At 42.6% G+C, this 14,577-nt stretch overlaps 9 non-coding genes across 9 annotated transcripts; all 9 read right to left on the reverse strand.

Moving 5' to 3' along the window:
- Positions 1–165: 165 nt before the first annotated feature.
- Positions 166–237, reverse strand: trnaa-ugc (transfer RNA alanine (anticodon UGC)). The gene has a single exon. It is a non-coding gene; the product is annotated as a tRNA-Ala (tRNA).
- Positions 238–641: 404 nt separating this feature from the next.
- Positions 642–713, reverse strand: trnag-ucc (transfer RNA glycine (anticodon UCC)). Its single transcript has one exon. It is a non-coding gene; the product is annotated as a tRNA-Gly (tRNA).
- A 1,970-nt stretch (positions 714–2,683) lies between these two features.
- trnaa-ugc (transfer RNA alanine (anticodon UGC)) lies at positions 2,684–2,755 on the reverse strand. The gene has a single exon. It is a non-coding gene; the product is annotated as a tRNA-Ala (tRNA).
- Positions 2,756–3,159: 404 nt separating this feature from the next.
- Positions 3,160–3,231, reverse strand: trnag-ucc (transfer RNA glycine (anticodon UCC)). The gene has a single exon. It is a non-coding gene; the product is annotated as a tRNA-Gly (tRNA).
- A 1,970-nt stretch (positions 3,232–5,201) lies between these two features.
- On the reverse strand, positions 5,202–5,273 carry trnaa-ugc (transfer RNA alanine (anticodon UGC)). The gene has a single exon. It is a non-coding gene; the product is annotated as a tRNA-Ala (tRNA).
- A 404-nt stretch (positions 5,274–5,677) lies between these two features.
- On the reverse strand, positions 5,678–5,749 carry trnag-ucc (transfer RNA glycine (anticodon UCC)). The gene has a single exon. It is a non-coding gene; the product is annotated as a tRNA-Gly (tRNA).
- A 1,959-nt stretch (positions 5,750–7,708) lies between these two features.
- trnaa-ugc (transfer RNA alanine (anticodon UGC)) lies at positions 7,709–7,780 on the reverse strand. Its single transcript has one exon. It is a non-coding gene; the product is annotated as a tRNA-Ala (tRNA).
- A 6,092-nt stretch (positions 7,781–13,872) lies between these two features.
- Positions 13,873–13,944, reverse strand: trnaa-ugc (transfer RNA alanine (anticodon UGC)). Its single transcript has one exon. It is a non-coding gene; the product is annotated as a tRNA-Ala (tRNA).
- Positions 13,945–14,348: 404 nt separating this feature from the next.
- On the reverse strand, positions 14,349–14,420 carry trnag-ucc (transfer RNA glycine (anticodon UCC)). Its single transcript has one exon. It is a non-coding gene; the product is annotated as a tRNA-Gly (tRNA).
- Positions 14,421–14,577: the final 157 nt, after the last annotated feature.

A 14,577-nucleotide genomic window follows, 5' to 3' on the forward strand; every position in this document is an offset into this window, starting at 1 on the left:
AGGTAAGTCATGTCAAATGGACTTCTTTGTCGTTAAAATGTTCTCAAAGATAGTTGGCTAGTTCACCCAGTCACATTGCCTTGCCATGGTCATGAAGCAAGCCCAAGTCAGTTATTTTCCACTCTTAGCTGAGAAACAAAGACACTATCATTTTGTTAAAGCACGTGGAGATGCTGGGGATTGAACCCCGGGCGTCATACATGCAAAGCATGCGCTCTACCACTGAGCTACATCCCCAGTTGCACTGGCACATTAGCCATACACATGGGAATAGGAAAAAGAGCCGTCTTCAACACCTTTAAAGAAGCATTTGCAGATTTGGCTGTCAAGGACTCTCGGATCCCTACTTGTTCATGTAAAGACCCGCTCCAACAGAGTAAGCAGTGTCAGACACCATTGCTGTAGTGGTTTTCATACATCCCCAGGAAGATGACAATCATTAGGAGGCCAAACTTAACGATGGAATGAAGGTCATTTAGAGCCGTGATTGTTTGAAAACAACAACCCTTGACTCTTTTCCTAGCGCATTTTCTTGATCCTGATCAAAGTGTGATCTCTTCACTCTAGAGAAGATGCTTACTTTGAGATTTCGAAAGTACCGAAAGGCCGCACAATTTTCAAATCGCTAAATAGAAGACAACTGCGATGGCCGGGAATCGAACCCGGGTCAACTGCTTGGAAGGCAGCTATGCTCACCACTATACCACCATCGCTTCAAAAGCACTTTATTTTCATTCTCTTAAAAAATCTAATCGGTAGAGTATACAGTACAAGTCAGTAAAGAGTCTCAGTCATCCGGGTCTGGAAGGTAAGTCATGTCAAATGGACTTCTTTTTAGTTGAAAGAGTTTCGTTAAGTTTCAAAGATAGCTGGCTCTTGTCTGCAGTGCGCTGAATATTGGTTCAGATGCTGCGCTTGTTGCAGAGATTCATTGACCGTTGACAGTATAGATTTAGTACATTAGCTTCTTTCATGAAACTTATTGCAACTTTAAATCCCGGATCAACCTCAACCTGAATCAGATCCGCTCTCTCACAAGTGAGAAATAAACAGACTGGCATTTTTAAAAGCATGTGGAGATGCCAGGGATTGATCCCAAGGCCTTCTACATGCAACACATGCCATCTACCACTGAGCTACATCTCTGGTTGCACACCAATGCACGCCATACACATGGGAATAGGAAATAGAGCCGTCTTCAATCCCTTTAAAGAAGAATTTGCATATTTGGCTGTCAAGGACTCTCGGATCCCCACTTGTTCATGTAAAGACCCGCTCCAACAGAGTAAGCAGTGTCAGACACCATTGCTGTAGTGGCTTTCATACATCCCCAGGAAGATGACGATCATTAGGAGGCCACACCTAACGATGGAATGAAGGTCCGTTAGAGCCGTGATTGTTTAAAGCCAACAACTCTTGACTCTTTTCCTAGCGCATTTTCTTTAGCCTGATCAAAGCTTGTTCTCTTTACCCTACAAACATGTTTACTTTGACATTTCTAAAGTATCGAAAAACCACACAAATTTCAAATCGCTAAACAGAAGACAACTGCAAGGGCAGGGAATCAAACCGTGGTCAACGGCTGGGGAGGGAGCTATGCTCACCACTATACCACCACCACTTCAAACGCACCTTTTTTTAATTCTCTTAAGAAATCAAAAATGTAAAGTATACAGTACAAGTCAGTAAAGATTCTGACTGATCAGTCATGAAAATTTTTCCAACTTGAAAACCCGGATGAACCTCAACCTGAATCAGATCCGCTCTCTCACAGGTGACATATAAACAGCTGTCATTTTTAAAAGTACATGGAGATGGAAGGCAAGTCATGTTAAATGGACTTCATTTTAGTTTCAAAGATAGTTGGCTAGTGCACCCAGTCACATTGCCTTGCAACGGTCATGAAGTAAGCCCAAGCCACTCATTTTCCACTCTCAGGTGAGAAACAAACAGACTGTCATTTAGTTAAAGCACATGGAGATACCGGGGATTGAACCCTCATACATGCAAAGCATGCGCTCTACCACTGAGCTACATCCACAACATCATGACAGATTAAGATCACATGGGAAGTGGAAATAGAGCAGTCTCAAATACCCGTAAGCAAGCATTCCCAGACTTGGTTGTCAAGGACCCTCGTCTTGCTTGTTTTCTGACAATTTCGGCTGTACACAATACCTACTACCTGGATCAGGTTTGTTCAGCCAATCAGAGCTTAAAGATAGAATCTTAGTTTAGGGTGGGGTGGGATAAGGCAAAGCATAATGTTCTCTTCCAATTGGTGACTGTCTCAACACACGTAATCCAGGTAATTGGCAGTGGGTAGAGCAATAGGTAGCTGGGCATAGTTGGAAGACAAGGAGGCACAGTCATTCAAATTTTTGCAATTTGAAAACCCGGATGAACCTCAACCTGAATGAGATCCACTCTCTCACAGGTGTCAAATAAACAGACTGTCATTTTTTAAGTACATGGAGATGCCAGGAATTGATCCCAGGGATTGATCCCAGGGTCTGGCAGGTAAGTCATGTCAAATGGACTTCTTTGTCGTTAAAATGTTCTCAAAGATATTTGGCTAGTTCACCCAGTCACATTGCCTTGCCATGGTCATGAAGCAAGCCCAAGTCAGTTATTTTCCACTCTCAGCTGAGAAACAAAGACACTATCATTTTGTTAAAGCACGTGGAGATGCTGGGGATTGAACCCAGGGCCTCATACATGCAAAGCATGCGCTCTACCACTGAGCTACATCCCCAGTTGCACTGGCACATAAGCCATACACATGGGAATAGGAAAAAGAGCCGTCTTCAACACCTTTAAAGAAGCATTTGCAGATTTGGCTGTCAAGGACTCTCGGATCCCTACTTGTTCATGTAAAGACCCGCTCCAACAGAGTAAGCAGTGTCAGACACCATTGCTGTAGTGGTTTTCATACATCCCCAGGAAGATGACAATCATTAGGAGGCCAAACTTAACGATGGAATGAAGGTCATTTAGAGCCGTGATTGTTTGAAAACAACAACTCTTGACTCTTTTCCTAGCGCATTTTCTTGATCCTGTTCAAAGTTTGATCTCTTCACTCTAGAGAAGATGCTTACTTTGAGATTTCGAAAGTACCGAAAGGCCGCACCATTTTCAAATCGCTAAATAGAAGACAACTGCGATGGCCGGGAATCGAACCCGGGTCAACTGCTTGGAAGGCAGCTATGCTCACCACTATACCACCATTGCTTCAAAAGCACTTTATTTTCATTCTCTTAAAAAATCTAATCGGTAGAGTATACAGTACAAGTCAATAAAGAGTCTCAGTCATCCGGGTCTGGAAGGTAAGTCATGTCAAATGGACTTCTTTTTAGTTGAAAGAGTTTCGTTAAGTTTCAAAGATAGTTGGCTCTTGTCTGCAGTGCGCTGAATATTGGTTCAGATGCTGCGCTTGTTGCAGAGATTCATTGACTGTTGACAGTATAGATTTAGAACATTAGCTTCTTTCATGAAACTTATTGCAACTTTAAAACCCGGATCAACCTCAACCTGAATCAGATCCGCTCTCTCACAAGTGAGAAATAAACAGACTGGCATTTTTAAAAGCATGTGGAGATGCCAGGGATTGATCCCAAGGCCTTTTACATGCAACACATGCCATCTACCACTGAGCTACATCTCTGGTTGCACACCAATGCAAGCCATACACATGGGAATAGGAAATAGAGCCGTCTTCAATCCCTTTAAAGAAGAATTTGCAGATTTGGCTGTCAACGACTCTCGGATCCCTACTTGTTCATGTAAAGACTCGCTCTAACAGAGTAAGCAGTGTCAGACACCATTGCTGTAGTGGCTTTCATACATCCCCAGGAAGATGACGATCATTAGGAGGCCACACCTAACGATGGAATGAAGGTCATTTAGAGCCGTGATTGTTTAAAGCCAACAACTCTTGACTCTTTTCCTAGCGCATTTTCTTTAGCCTGATCAAAGCTTGTTCTCTTTACCCTACAAACATGTTTACTTTGACATTTCTAAAGTATCGAAAAACCACACAAATTTCAAATCGCTAAACAGAAGACAACTGCAAGGGCAGGGAATCAAACCGTGGTCAACGGCTGGGGAGGGAGCTATGCTCACCACTATACCACCACCACCTCAAACACACCTTTTTTTATTCTCTTAAGAAATCAAATTGGTAAAGTATACAGTAGAAGTCAGTAAAGATTCTGACTGATCAGTCATGAAAATTTTTCCAACTTGAAAACCCGGATGAACCTCAACCTGAATCAGATCCGCTCTCTCACAGGTGACATATAAACAGACTGTCATTTTTAAAAGTACATGGAGATGGAAGGCAAGTCATGTTAAATGGACTTCATTTTAGTTTCAAAGATAGTTGGCTAGTGCACCCAGTCACATTGCCTTGCAACGGTCATGAAGTAAGCCCAAGACACTCATTTTCCACTCTCAGGTGAGAAACAAACAGACTGTCATTTAATTAAAGCACATGGAGATACCGGGGATTGAACCCTCATACATGCAAAGCATGCGCTCTACCACTGAGCTACATCCCCAACATCATGACAGATTAAGATCACATGGGAAGTGGAAATAGAGCAGTCTCAAATACCCGTAAGCAAGCATTCCCAGACTTGGTTGTCAAGGACCCTCGTCTTGCTTTTTTTCTGACAATTTCGGCTGTACACAATACCTACTACCTGGATCAGGTTTGTTCAGCCAATCAGAGCTTAAAGATAGCATCTTAGTTTAGGGTGGGGTGGGATAAGGCAAAGCATAATGTTCTCTTCCAATTGGTGACTGTCTCAACACACGTAATCCAGGTAATTGGCAGTGGGTAGAGCAATAGTTAGCTGGGCATAGTTGGAAGACAAGGAGGCACAGTCATTCAAATTTTTGCAACTTGAAAACCCAGATGAACCTCAGCCTGAATGAGATCCACTCTCTCACAGGTGTCGAATAAACAGACTGTCATTTTTTAAGTACATGGAGATGCCAGGAATTGATCCCAGGGATTGATCCCAGGGTCTGGCAGGTAAGTCATGTCAAATGGACTTCTTTGTCGTTAAAATGTTCTCAAAGATAGTTGGCTAGTTCACCCAGTCACATTGCCTTGCCATGGTCATGAAGCAAGCCCAAGTCAGTTATTTTCCACTCTCAGCTGAGAAACAAAGACACTATCATTTTGTTAAAGCACGTGGAGATGCTGGGGATTGAACCCAGGGCCTCATACATGCAAAGCATGCGCTCTACCACTGAGCTACATCCCCAGTTGCACTGGCACATAAGCCATACACATGGGAATAGGAAAAAGAGCCGTCTTCAACACCTTTAAAGAAGCATTTGCAGATTTGGCTGTCAAGGACTCTCGGATCCCTACTTGTTCATGTAAAGACCCGTTCCAACAGAGTAAGCAGTGTCAGACACCATTGCTGTAGTGGCTTTCATACATCCCCAGGAAGATGACAATCATTAGGAGGCCAAACTTAACGATGGAATGAAGGTCATTTAGAGCCGTGATTGTTTGAAAACAACAACTCTTGACTCTTTTCCTAGCGCATTTTCTTGATCCTGATCAAATTTTGATCTCTTCACTCTAGAGAAGATGCTTACTTTGAGATTTCGAAAGTACCGAAAGACCGCACAATTTTCAAATCGCTAAATAGAAGACAACTGCGATGGCCGGGAATCGAACCCGGGTCAACTGCTTGGAAGGCAGCTATGCTCACCACTATACCACCATCGCTTCAAAAGCATTTTATTTTCATTCCCTTAAAAAATCTAATCGGTAGAGTATACAGTACAAGTCGGTAAAGAGTCTCAGTCATCCGGGTCTGGAAGGTAAGTCATGTCAAATGGACTTCTTTTTAGTTGAAAGAGTTTCGTTAAGTTTCAAAGATAGTTGGCTCTTGTCTGCAGTGCGCTGAATATTGGTTCAGATGCTGCGCTTGTTGCAGAGATTCATTGACCGTTGACAGTATAGATTTAGTACATTAGCTTCTTTCATGAAACTTATTGCAACTTTAAAACCCGGATCAACCTCAACCTGAATCAGATCCGCTCTCTCACAAGTGAGAAATAAACAGACTGGCATTTTTAAAAGCATATGGAGATGCCAGGGATTAATCCCAGGGCCTTCTACATGCAACACATGCCATGTACCACTGAGATACAACTCTGGTTGCACACCAATGCAAGCCATACACATGGGAATAGGAAATAGAGCCGTCTTCAATCCCTTTAAAGAAGAATTTGCAGATTTGGCTGTCAAGGACTCTCGGATCCCCACTTGTTCATGTAAAGACCTGCTCCAACAGAGTAAGCAGTGTCAGACACCATTGCTGTAGTGGCTTTCATACATCCCCAGGAAGATGACGATCATTAGGAGGCCACACCTAACGATTGAATGAAGGTCCTTTAGAGCCGTGATTGTTTAAAGCCAACAACTCTTGACTCTTTTCCTAGCGCATTTTCTTTAGCCTGATCAAAGCTTGTTCTCTTTACCCTACAAACATGTTTACTTTGACATTTCTAAAGTATCGAAAAACCACACAAATTTCAAATCGCTAAACAGAAGACAACTGCAAGGGCAGGGAATCAAACCGTGGTCAACGGCTGGGGAGGGAGCTATGCTCACCACTATACCACCACCACTTCAAACGCACCTTTTTTTAATTCTCTTAAGAAATCAAATTGGTAAAGTATACAGTACAAGTCAGTAAAGATTCTGACTGATCAGTCATGAAAATTTTTCCAACTTGAAAACCCGGATGAACCTCAACCTGAATCAGATCCGCTCTCTCACAGGTGACATATAAACAGACTGTCATTTTTAAAAGTACATGGAGATGGAAGGCAAGTCAAAGGTAAATGGACTTCATTTTAGTTTCAAAGATAGTTGGCTTGTGCACCCAGTCACATTGCCTTGCAACGGTCATGAAGTAAGCCCAAGCCACTCATTTTCCACTCTCAGGTGAGAAACAAACAGACTGTCATTTAGTTAAAGATCATGGAGATACCGGGGATTGAACCCTCATACATGCAAAGCATGCGCTCTACCACTGAGCTACATCCACAACATCATGACAGATTAAGATCACATGGGAGGTGGAAATAGAGCAGTCTCAAATACCCGTAAGCAAGCATTCCCAGACTTGGTTGTCAAGGACCCTCGTCTTGCTTGTTTTCTGACAATTTCGGCTGTACACAATACCTACTACCTGGATCAGGTTTGTTCAGCCAATCAGAGCTTAAAGATAGAATCTTAGTTTAGGGTGGGGTGGGATAAGGCAAAGCATAATGTTCTCTTCCAATTGGTGACTGTCTCAACACACGTAATCCAGGTAATTGGCAGTGGGTAGAGCAATAGTTAGCTGGGCATAGTTGGAAGACAAGGAGGCACAGTCATTCAAATTTTTGCAACTTTAAAACCCGGATGTACCTCAGACTGAATGAGATCCACTCTCTCACAAGTGTCGAATAAACAGACTGTCATTTTTTAAGTACATGGAGATGCCAGGAATTGATTCCAGGGTCTGGCAGGTAAGTCATGTCAAATGGACTTCTTTGTCGTTAAAATGTTCTCAAAGATAATTGGCTAGTTCACCCAGTCACATTGCCTTGCCATGGTCATGAAGCAAGCCCAAGTCAGTTATTTTCCACCCTCAGCTGAGAAACAAAGACACTATCATTTTGTTAAAGCACGTGGAGATGCTGGGGATTGAACCCAGGGCCTCATACATGCAAAGCATGCGCTCTACCACTGAGCTACATCCCCAGTTGCACTGGCACATAAGCCATACACATGGGAATAGGAAAAAGAGCCGTCTTCAACACCTTTAAAGAAGCATTTGCAGATTTGGCTGTCAAGGACTCTCGGATCCCTACTTGTTCATGTAAAGACCCGCTCCAAAGAAGTAAGCAGTGTCAGACACCATTGCTGTAGTGGTTTTCATACATACCCAGGAAGATGACAATCATTAGGAGGCCAAACTTAACGATGGAATGAAGGTCATTTAGAGCCGTGATTGTTTGAAAACAACAACTCTTGACTCTTTTCCTAGCGCATTTTTTTGATCCTGATCAAAGTTTGATCTCTTCACTCTAGAGAAGATGCTTACTTTGAGATTTCGAAAGTACCGAAAGACCGCATAATTTTCAAATCGCTAAATAGAAGACAACTGCGATGGCCAGGAATGGAACCCGGGTCAACTGCTTGGAAGGTAGCTATGCTCACCACTATACCACCATCGCTTCAAAAGCATTTTATTTTCATTTTCTTAAAAAATCTAATCGGTAGAGTATACAGTACAAGTCGGTAATGAGTCTCAGTCATCCGGGTCTGGAAGGTAAGTCATGTCAAATGGACTTCTTTTTAGTTGAAAGAGTTTCGTTAAGTTTCAAAGATAGTTGGCTCTTGTCTGCAGTGCGCTGAATATTGGTTCAGATGCTGCGCTTGTTGCAGAGATTCATTGACCGTTGACAGTATAGATTTAGTACATTAGCTTCTTTCATGAAACTTATTGCAACTTTAAAACCCGGATCAACCTCAACCTGAATCAGATACGCTCTCTCACAAGTGAGAAATAAACAGACTGGCATTTTTAAAAGCATGTGGAGATGCCAGGGATTGATCCCAGGGCCTTCTACATGCAACACATGCCATCTACCACTGAGTTACAACTCTGGTTGCACACCAATGCAAGCCATACACATGGGAATAGGAAATAGAGCCGTCTTCAATCCCTTTAAAGAAGAATTTGCAGAATTGGCTGTCAAGGACTCTTGGATCCCTACTTGTTCATGTAAAGACCCGCTCCAACAGAGTAAGCAGTGTCAGACACCATTGCTGTAGTGGCTTTCATACATCCCCAGGAAGATGACGATCATTAGGAGGCCACACCTAACGATGGAATGAAGGTCATTTAGAGCCGTGATTGTTTAAAGCCAACAACTCTTGACTCTTTTCCTAGCGCATTTTCTTTAGCCTGATCAAAGCTTGTTCTCTTTACCCTACAAACATGTTTACTTTGACATTTCTAAAGTATCGAAAAACCACACAAATTTCAAATCGCTAAACAGAAGACAACTGCAAGGGCAGGGAATCAAACCGTGGTCAACAGCTGGGGAGGGAGCTATGCTCACCACTATACCACCACCACTTCAAACGCACCTTTTTTTTATTCTCTTAAGAAATCAAATTGGTAAAGTATACAGTACAAGTCCGTAAAGATTCTGACTGATCAGTCATGAAAATTTTTCCAACTTGAAAACCCGGATGAACCTCAACCTGAATCAGATCCGCTCTCTCACAGGTGACATATAAACAGACTGTCATTTTTAAAAGTACATGGAGATGGAAGGCAAGTCAAAGGTAAATGGACTTCATTTTAGTTTCAAAGATAGTTGGCTAGTGCACCCAGTCACATTGCCTTACAACAGTCATGAAGTAAGCCCAAGACACTCATTTTCCACTCTCAGGTGAGAAACAAACAGACTGTCATTTAGTTAAAGCACATGGAGATACCAAGATTGAACCCTCATACATGCAAAGCATGCGCTCTACCACTGAGCTACATCCACAACATCATGACAGATTAAGATCACATGGGAAGTGGAAATAGAGCAGTCTCAAATACCCGTAAGCAAGCATTCCCAGACTTGGTTGTCAAGGACCCTCGTCTTGCTTGTTTTCTGACAATTTCGGCTGTACACAATACCTACTACCTAGATCAGGTTTGTTCAGCCAATCAGAGCTTAAAGATAGAATCTTAGTTTAGGGTGGGGTGGGATAAGGCAAAGCATAATGTTCTCTTCCAATTGGTGACTGTCTCAACACACGTAATCCAGGTAATTGGCAGTGGGTAGAGCAATAGTTAGCTGGGCATAGTTGGAAGACAAGGAGGCACAGTCATTCAAATTTTTGCAACTTGAAAACCCGGATGAACCTCAGCCTGAATGAGATCCACTCTCTCACAGGTGTCGAATAAACAGACTGTCATTTTTTAAGTACATGGAGATGCCAGGAATTGATCCCAAGGTCTGGAAGGTAAGTCATGTCAAATGGACTTCTTTTTAGTTGAAAGAGTTTCGTTAAGTTTCAAAGATAGTTGGCTCTTGTCTGCAGTGCGCTGAATATTGGTTCAGATGCTGCGCTTGTTGCAGAGATTCATTGACCGTTGACAGTATAGATTTAGTACATTAGCTTCTTTCATGAAACTTATTGCAACTTTAAAACCCGGATCAACCTCAACCTGAATCAGATCCGCTCTCTCACAAGTGAGAAATAAACAGACTGGCATTTTTAAAAGCATGTGGAGATGCCAGGGATTGATCCCAGGGCCTTCTACATGCAACACATGCCATCTACCACTGAGCCACAACTCTGGTTGCACACCAATGCAAGCCATACACATGGGAATAGGAAATAGAGCCGTCTTCAATCCCTTTAAAGAAGAATTTGCAGAATTGGCTGTCAAGGACTCTTGGATCCCTACTTGTTCATGTAAAGACCCGCTCCAACAGAGTAAGCAGTGTCAGACACCATTGCTGTAGTGGCTTTCATACATCCCCAGAAAGATGACGATCATTAGGAGGCCACACCTAACGATGGAATGAAGGTCATTTAGAGCCGTGATTGTTTAAAGCCAACAACTCTTGACTCTTTTCCTAGCGCATTTTCTTTAGCCTGATCAAAGCTTGTTCTCTTTACCCTACAAACATGTTTACTTTGACATTTCTAAAGTATCGAAAAACCACACAAATTTCAAATCGCTAAACAGAAGACAACTGCAAGGGCAGGGAATCAAACCGTGGTCAACGGCTGGGGAGGGAGCTATGCTCACCACTATACCACCACCACCTCAAACACACCTTTTTTTTATTCTCTTAAGAAATCAAATTGGTAAAGTATACAGTAGAAGTCAGTAAAGATTCTGACTGATCAGTCATGAAAATTTTTCCAACTTGAAAACCCGGATGAACCTCAACCTGAATCAGATCCGCTCTCTCACAGGTGACATATAAACAGACTGTCATTTTTAAAAGTACATGGAGATGGAAGGCAAGTCATGTTAAATGGACTTCATTTTAGTTTCAAAGATAGTTGGCTAGTGCACCCAGTCACATTGCCTTGCAACGGTCATGAAGTAAGCCCAAGACACTCATTTTCCACTCTCAGGTGAGAAACAAACAGACTGTCATTTAATTAAAGCACATGGAGATACCAGGGATTGAACCCTCATACATGCAAAGCATGCGCTCTACCACTGAGCTACATCCCCAACATCATGACAGATTAAGATCACATGGGAAGTGGAAAAAGAGCAGTCTCAAATACCCGTAAGCAAGCATTCCCAGACTTGGTTGTCAAGGACCCTCGTCTTGCTTGTTTTCTGACAATTTCGGCTGTACACAATACCTACTACCTGGATCAGGTTTGTTCAGCCAATCAGAGCTTAAAGATAGCATCTTAGTTTAGGGTGGGGTGGGATAAGGCAAAGCATAATGTTCTCTTCCAATTGGTGACTGTCTCAACACACGTAATCCAGGTAATTGGCAGTGGGTAGAGCAATAGTTAGCTGGGCATAGTTGGAAGACAAGGAGGCACAGTCATTCAAATTTTTGCAACTTGAAAACCCGGATGAACCTCAGCCTGAATGAGATCCACTCTCTCACAGGTGTCGAATAAACAGACTGTCATTTTTTAAGTACATGGAGATGCCAGGAATTGATCCCAGGGTCTGGCAGGTAAGTCACGTCAAATGGACTTCTTTGTCGTTAAAATGTTCTCAAAGATAGTTGGCTAGTTCACCCAGTCACATTGCCTTGCCATGGTCATGAAGCAAGCCCAAGTCAGTTATTTTCCACTCTTAGCTGAGAAACAAAGACACTATCATTTTGTTAAAGCACGTGGAGATGCTGGGGATTGAACCCAGGGCCTCATACATGCAAAGCATGCGCTCTACCACATGTCAGTAATGAGTCTCAGTCATCCGGGTCTGGAAGGTAAGTCATGTCAAATCGACTTCTTTTTAGTTGAAAGAGTTTCGTTAAGTTTCAAAGATAGTTGGCTCTTGTCTGCAGTGCGCTGAATATTGGTTCAGATGCTGCGCTTGTTGCAGAGATTCATTGACCGTTGACAGTATAGATTTAGTACATTAGCTTCTTTCATGAAACTTATTGCAACTTTAAAACCCGGATCAACCTCAACCTGAATCAGATCCGCTCTCTCACAAGTGAGAAATAAACAGACTGGCATTTTTAAAAGCATGTGGAGATGCCAGGGATTGATCCCAGGGACTTCTAAATGCAACACATGCCATCTACCACTGAGCTACAACTCTGGTTGCACACCAATGCAAGCCATACACATGGGAATAGGAAATAGAGCCGTCTTCAATCCCTTTAAAGAAGAATTTGCAGATTTGTCTGTCAAGGACTCTCAGATCCCCACTTGTTCATGTAAAGACCCGCTCCAACAGAGTAAGCAGTGTCAGACACCATTGCTGTAGTGGCTTTCATACATCCCCAGGAAGATGACGATCATTAGGAGGCCACACCTAACGATGGAATGAAGGTCCTTTAGAGCCGTGATTGTTTAAAGCCAACAACTCTTGACTCTTTTCCTAGCGCATTTTCTTTAGACTGATCAAAGCTTGTTCTCTTTACCCTACAAACATGTTTACTTTGACATTTCTAAAGTATCGAAAAACCACACAAATTTCAAATCGCTAAACAGAAGACAACTGCAAGGGCAGGGAATCAAACCGTGGTCAACGGCTGGGGAGGGAGCTATGCTCACCACTATACCACCACCACTTTAAACACACCTTTTTTTTATTCTCTTAAGAAATCAAATTGGTAAAGTATACAGTACAAGTCAGTAAATATTCTGACTGATCAGTCATGAAAATTTTTCCAACTTGAAAACCCGGATGAACCTCAACCTGAATCAGATCCGCTCTCTCACAGGTGACATATAAACAGACTGTCATTTTTAAAAGTACATGGAGATGGAAGGCAAGTCATGTTAAATGGACTTCATTTTAGTTTCAAAGATAGTTGGCTAGTGCACCCAGTCACATTGCCTTGCAACGGTCATGAAGTAAGCCCAAGACACTCATTTTCCACTCTCAGGTGAGAAACAAACAGACTGTCATTTAGTTAAAGCACATGGAGATACCGGGGATTGAACCCTCATACATGCAAAGCATGCGCTCTACCACTGAGCTACATCCCCAACATCATGACAGATTAAGATCACATGGGAAGTGGAAATAGAGCAGTCTCAAATACCCGTAAGCAAGCATTCCCAGACTTGGTTGTCAAGGACCCTCGTCTTGCTTGTTTTCTGACAATTTCGGCTGTACACAATACCTACTACCTGGATCAGGTTTGTTCAGCCAATCAGAGCTTAAAGATAGCATCTTAGTTTAGGGTGGGGTGGGATAAGGCAAAGCATAATGTTCTCTTCCAATTGGTGACTGTCTCAACACACGTAATCCAGGTAATTGGCAGTGGGTAGAGCAATAGTTAGCTGGGCATAGTTGGAAAACAAGGAGGCACAGTCATTCAAATTTTTGCAACTTGAAAACCCGGATGAACCTCAACCTGAATGAGATCCACTCTCTCACAGGTGTCGAATAAACAGACTGTCATTTTTTAAGTACATGGAGATGCCAGGAATTGATCCCAGGGTCTGGCAGGTAAGTCATGTCAAATGGACTTCTTTGTCATTGAAATGTTCTCAAAGATAGTTGGCTAGTTCACCCAGTCACATTGCCTTGCCATGGTCATGAAGCAAGCCCAAGTCAGTTATTTTCCACTCTCAGCAGAGAAACAAAGACACTATCATTTTGTTGAAGTAAGTGGAGGTGCTGGGGATTGAACCCAGGGCCTCATACATGCAAAGCATGCGCTCTACCACTGAGCTACATCCCCAGTTGCACTGGCACATAAGCCATACACATGGGAATAGGAAAAAGAGCCGTCTTCAACACCTTTAAAGAAGCATTTGCAGATTTGGCTGTCAAGGACTCTCGGATCCCTACTTGTTCATGTAAAGACCCGCTCCAACAGAGTAAGCAGTGTCAGACACCATTGCTGTAGTGGTTTTCATACATCCCCAGGAAGATGACAATCATTAGGAGGCCAAACTTAACGATAGAATGAAGGTCATTTAGAGCCGTGATTGTTTGAAAACAACAACTCTTGACTCTTTTCCTAGCGCATTTTCTTGATCCTGATCAAAGTTTGATCTCTTCACTCTAGAGAAGATGCTTACTTTGAGATTTCGAAAGTACCGAAAGACCGCACAATTTTCAAATCGCTAAATAGAAGACAACTGCGACGGCAGGGAATCGAACCCGGGTCAACTGCTTGGAAGGCAGCTATGCTCACCACTATACCACCATCGCTTCAAAAGCAATTTATTTTCATTCTCTTAAAAAATCTAATCGGTAGAGTGTACAGTACAAGTCAGTAAAGAGTCTCAGTCATCCGGGTCTGGAAGGTAAGTCATGTCAAATGGACTTCTTTTTAGTTGAAAGAGTTTCGTTAAGTTTCAAAGATAGT

Source organism: Channa argus, unplaced genomic scaffold (genome assembly GCF_033026475.1).
Source record: "Channa argus isolate prfri unplaced genomic scaffold, Channa argus male v1.0 Contig121, whole genome shotgun sequence".
Classification (NCBI taxonomy): domain Eukaryota; kingdom Metazoa; phylum Chordata; class Actinopteri; order Anabantiformes; family Channidae; genus Channa; species Channa argus.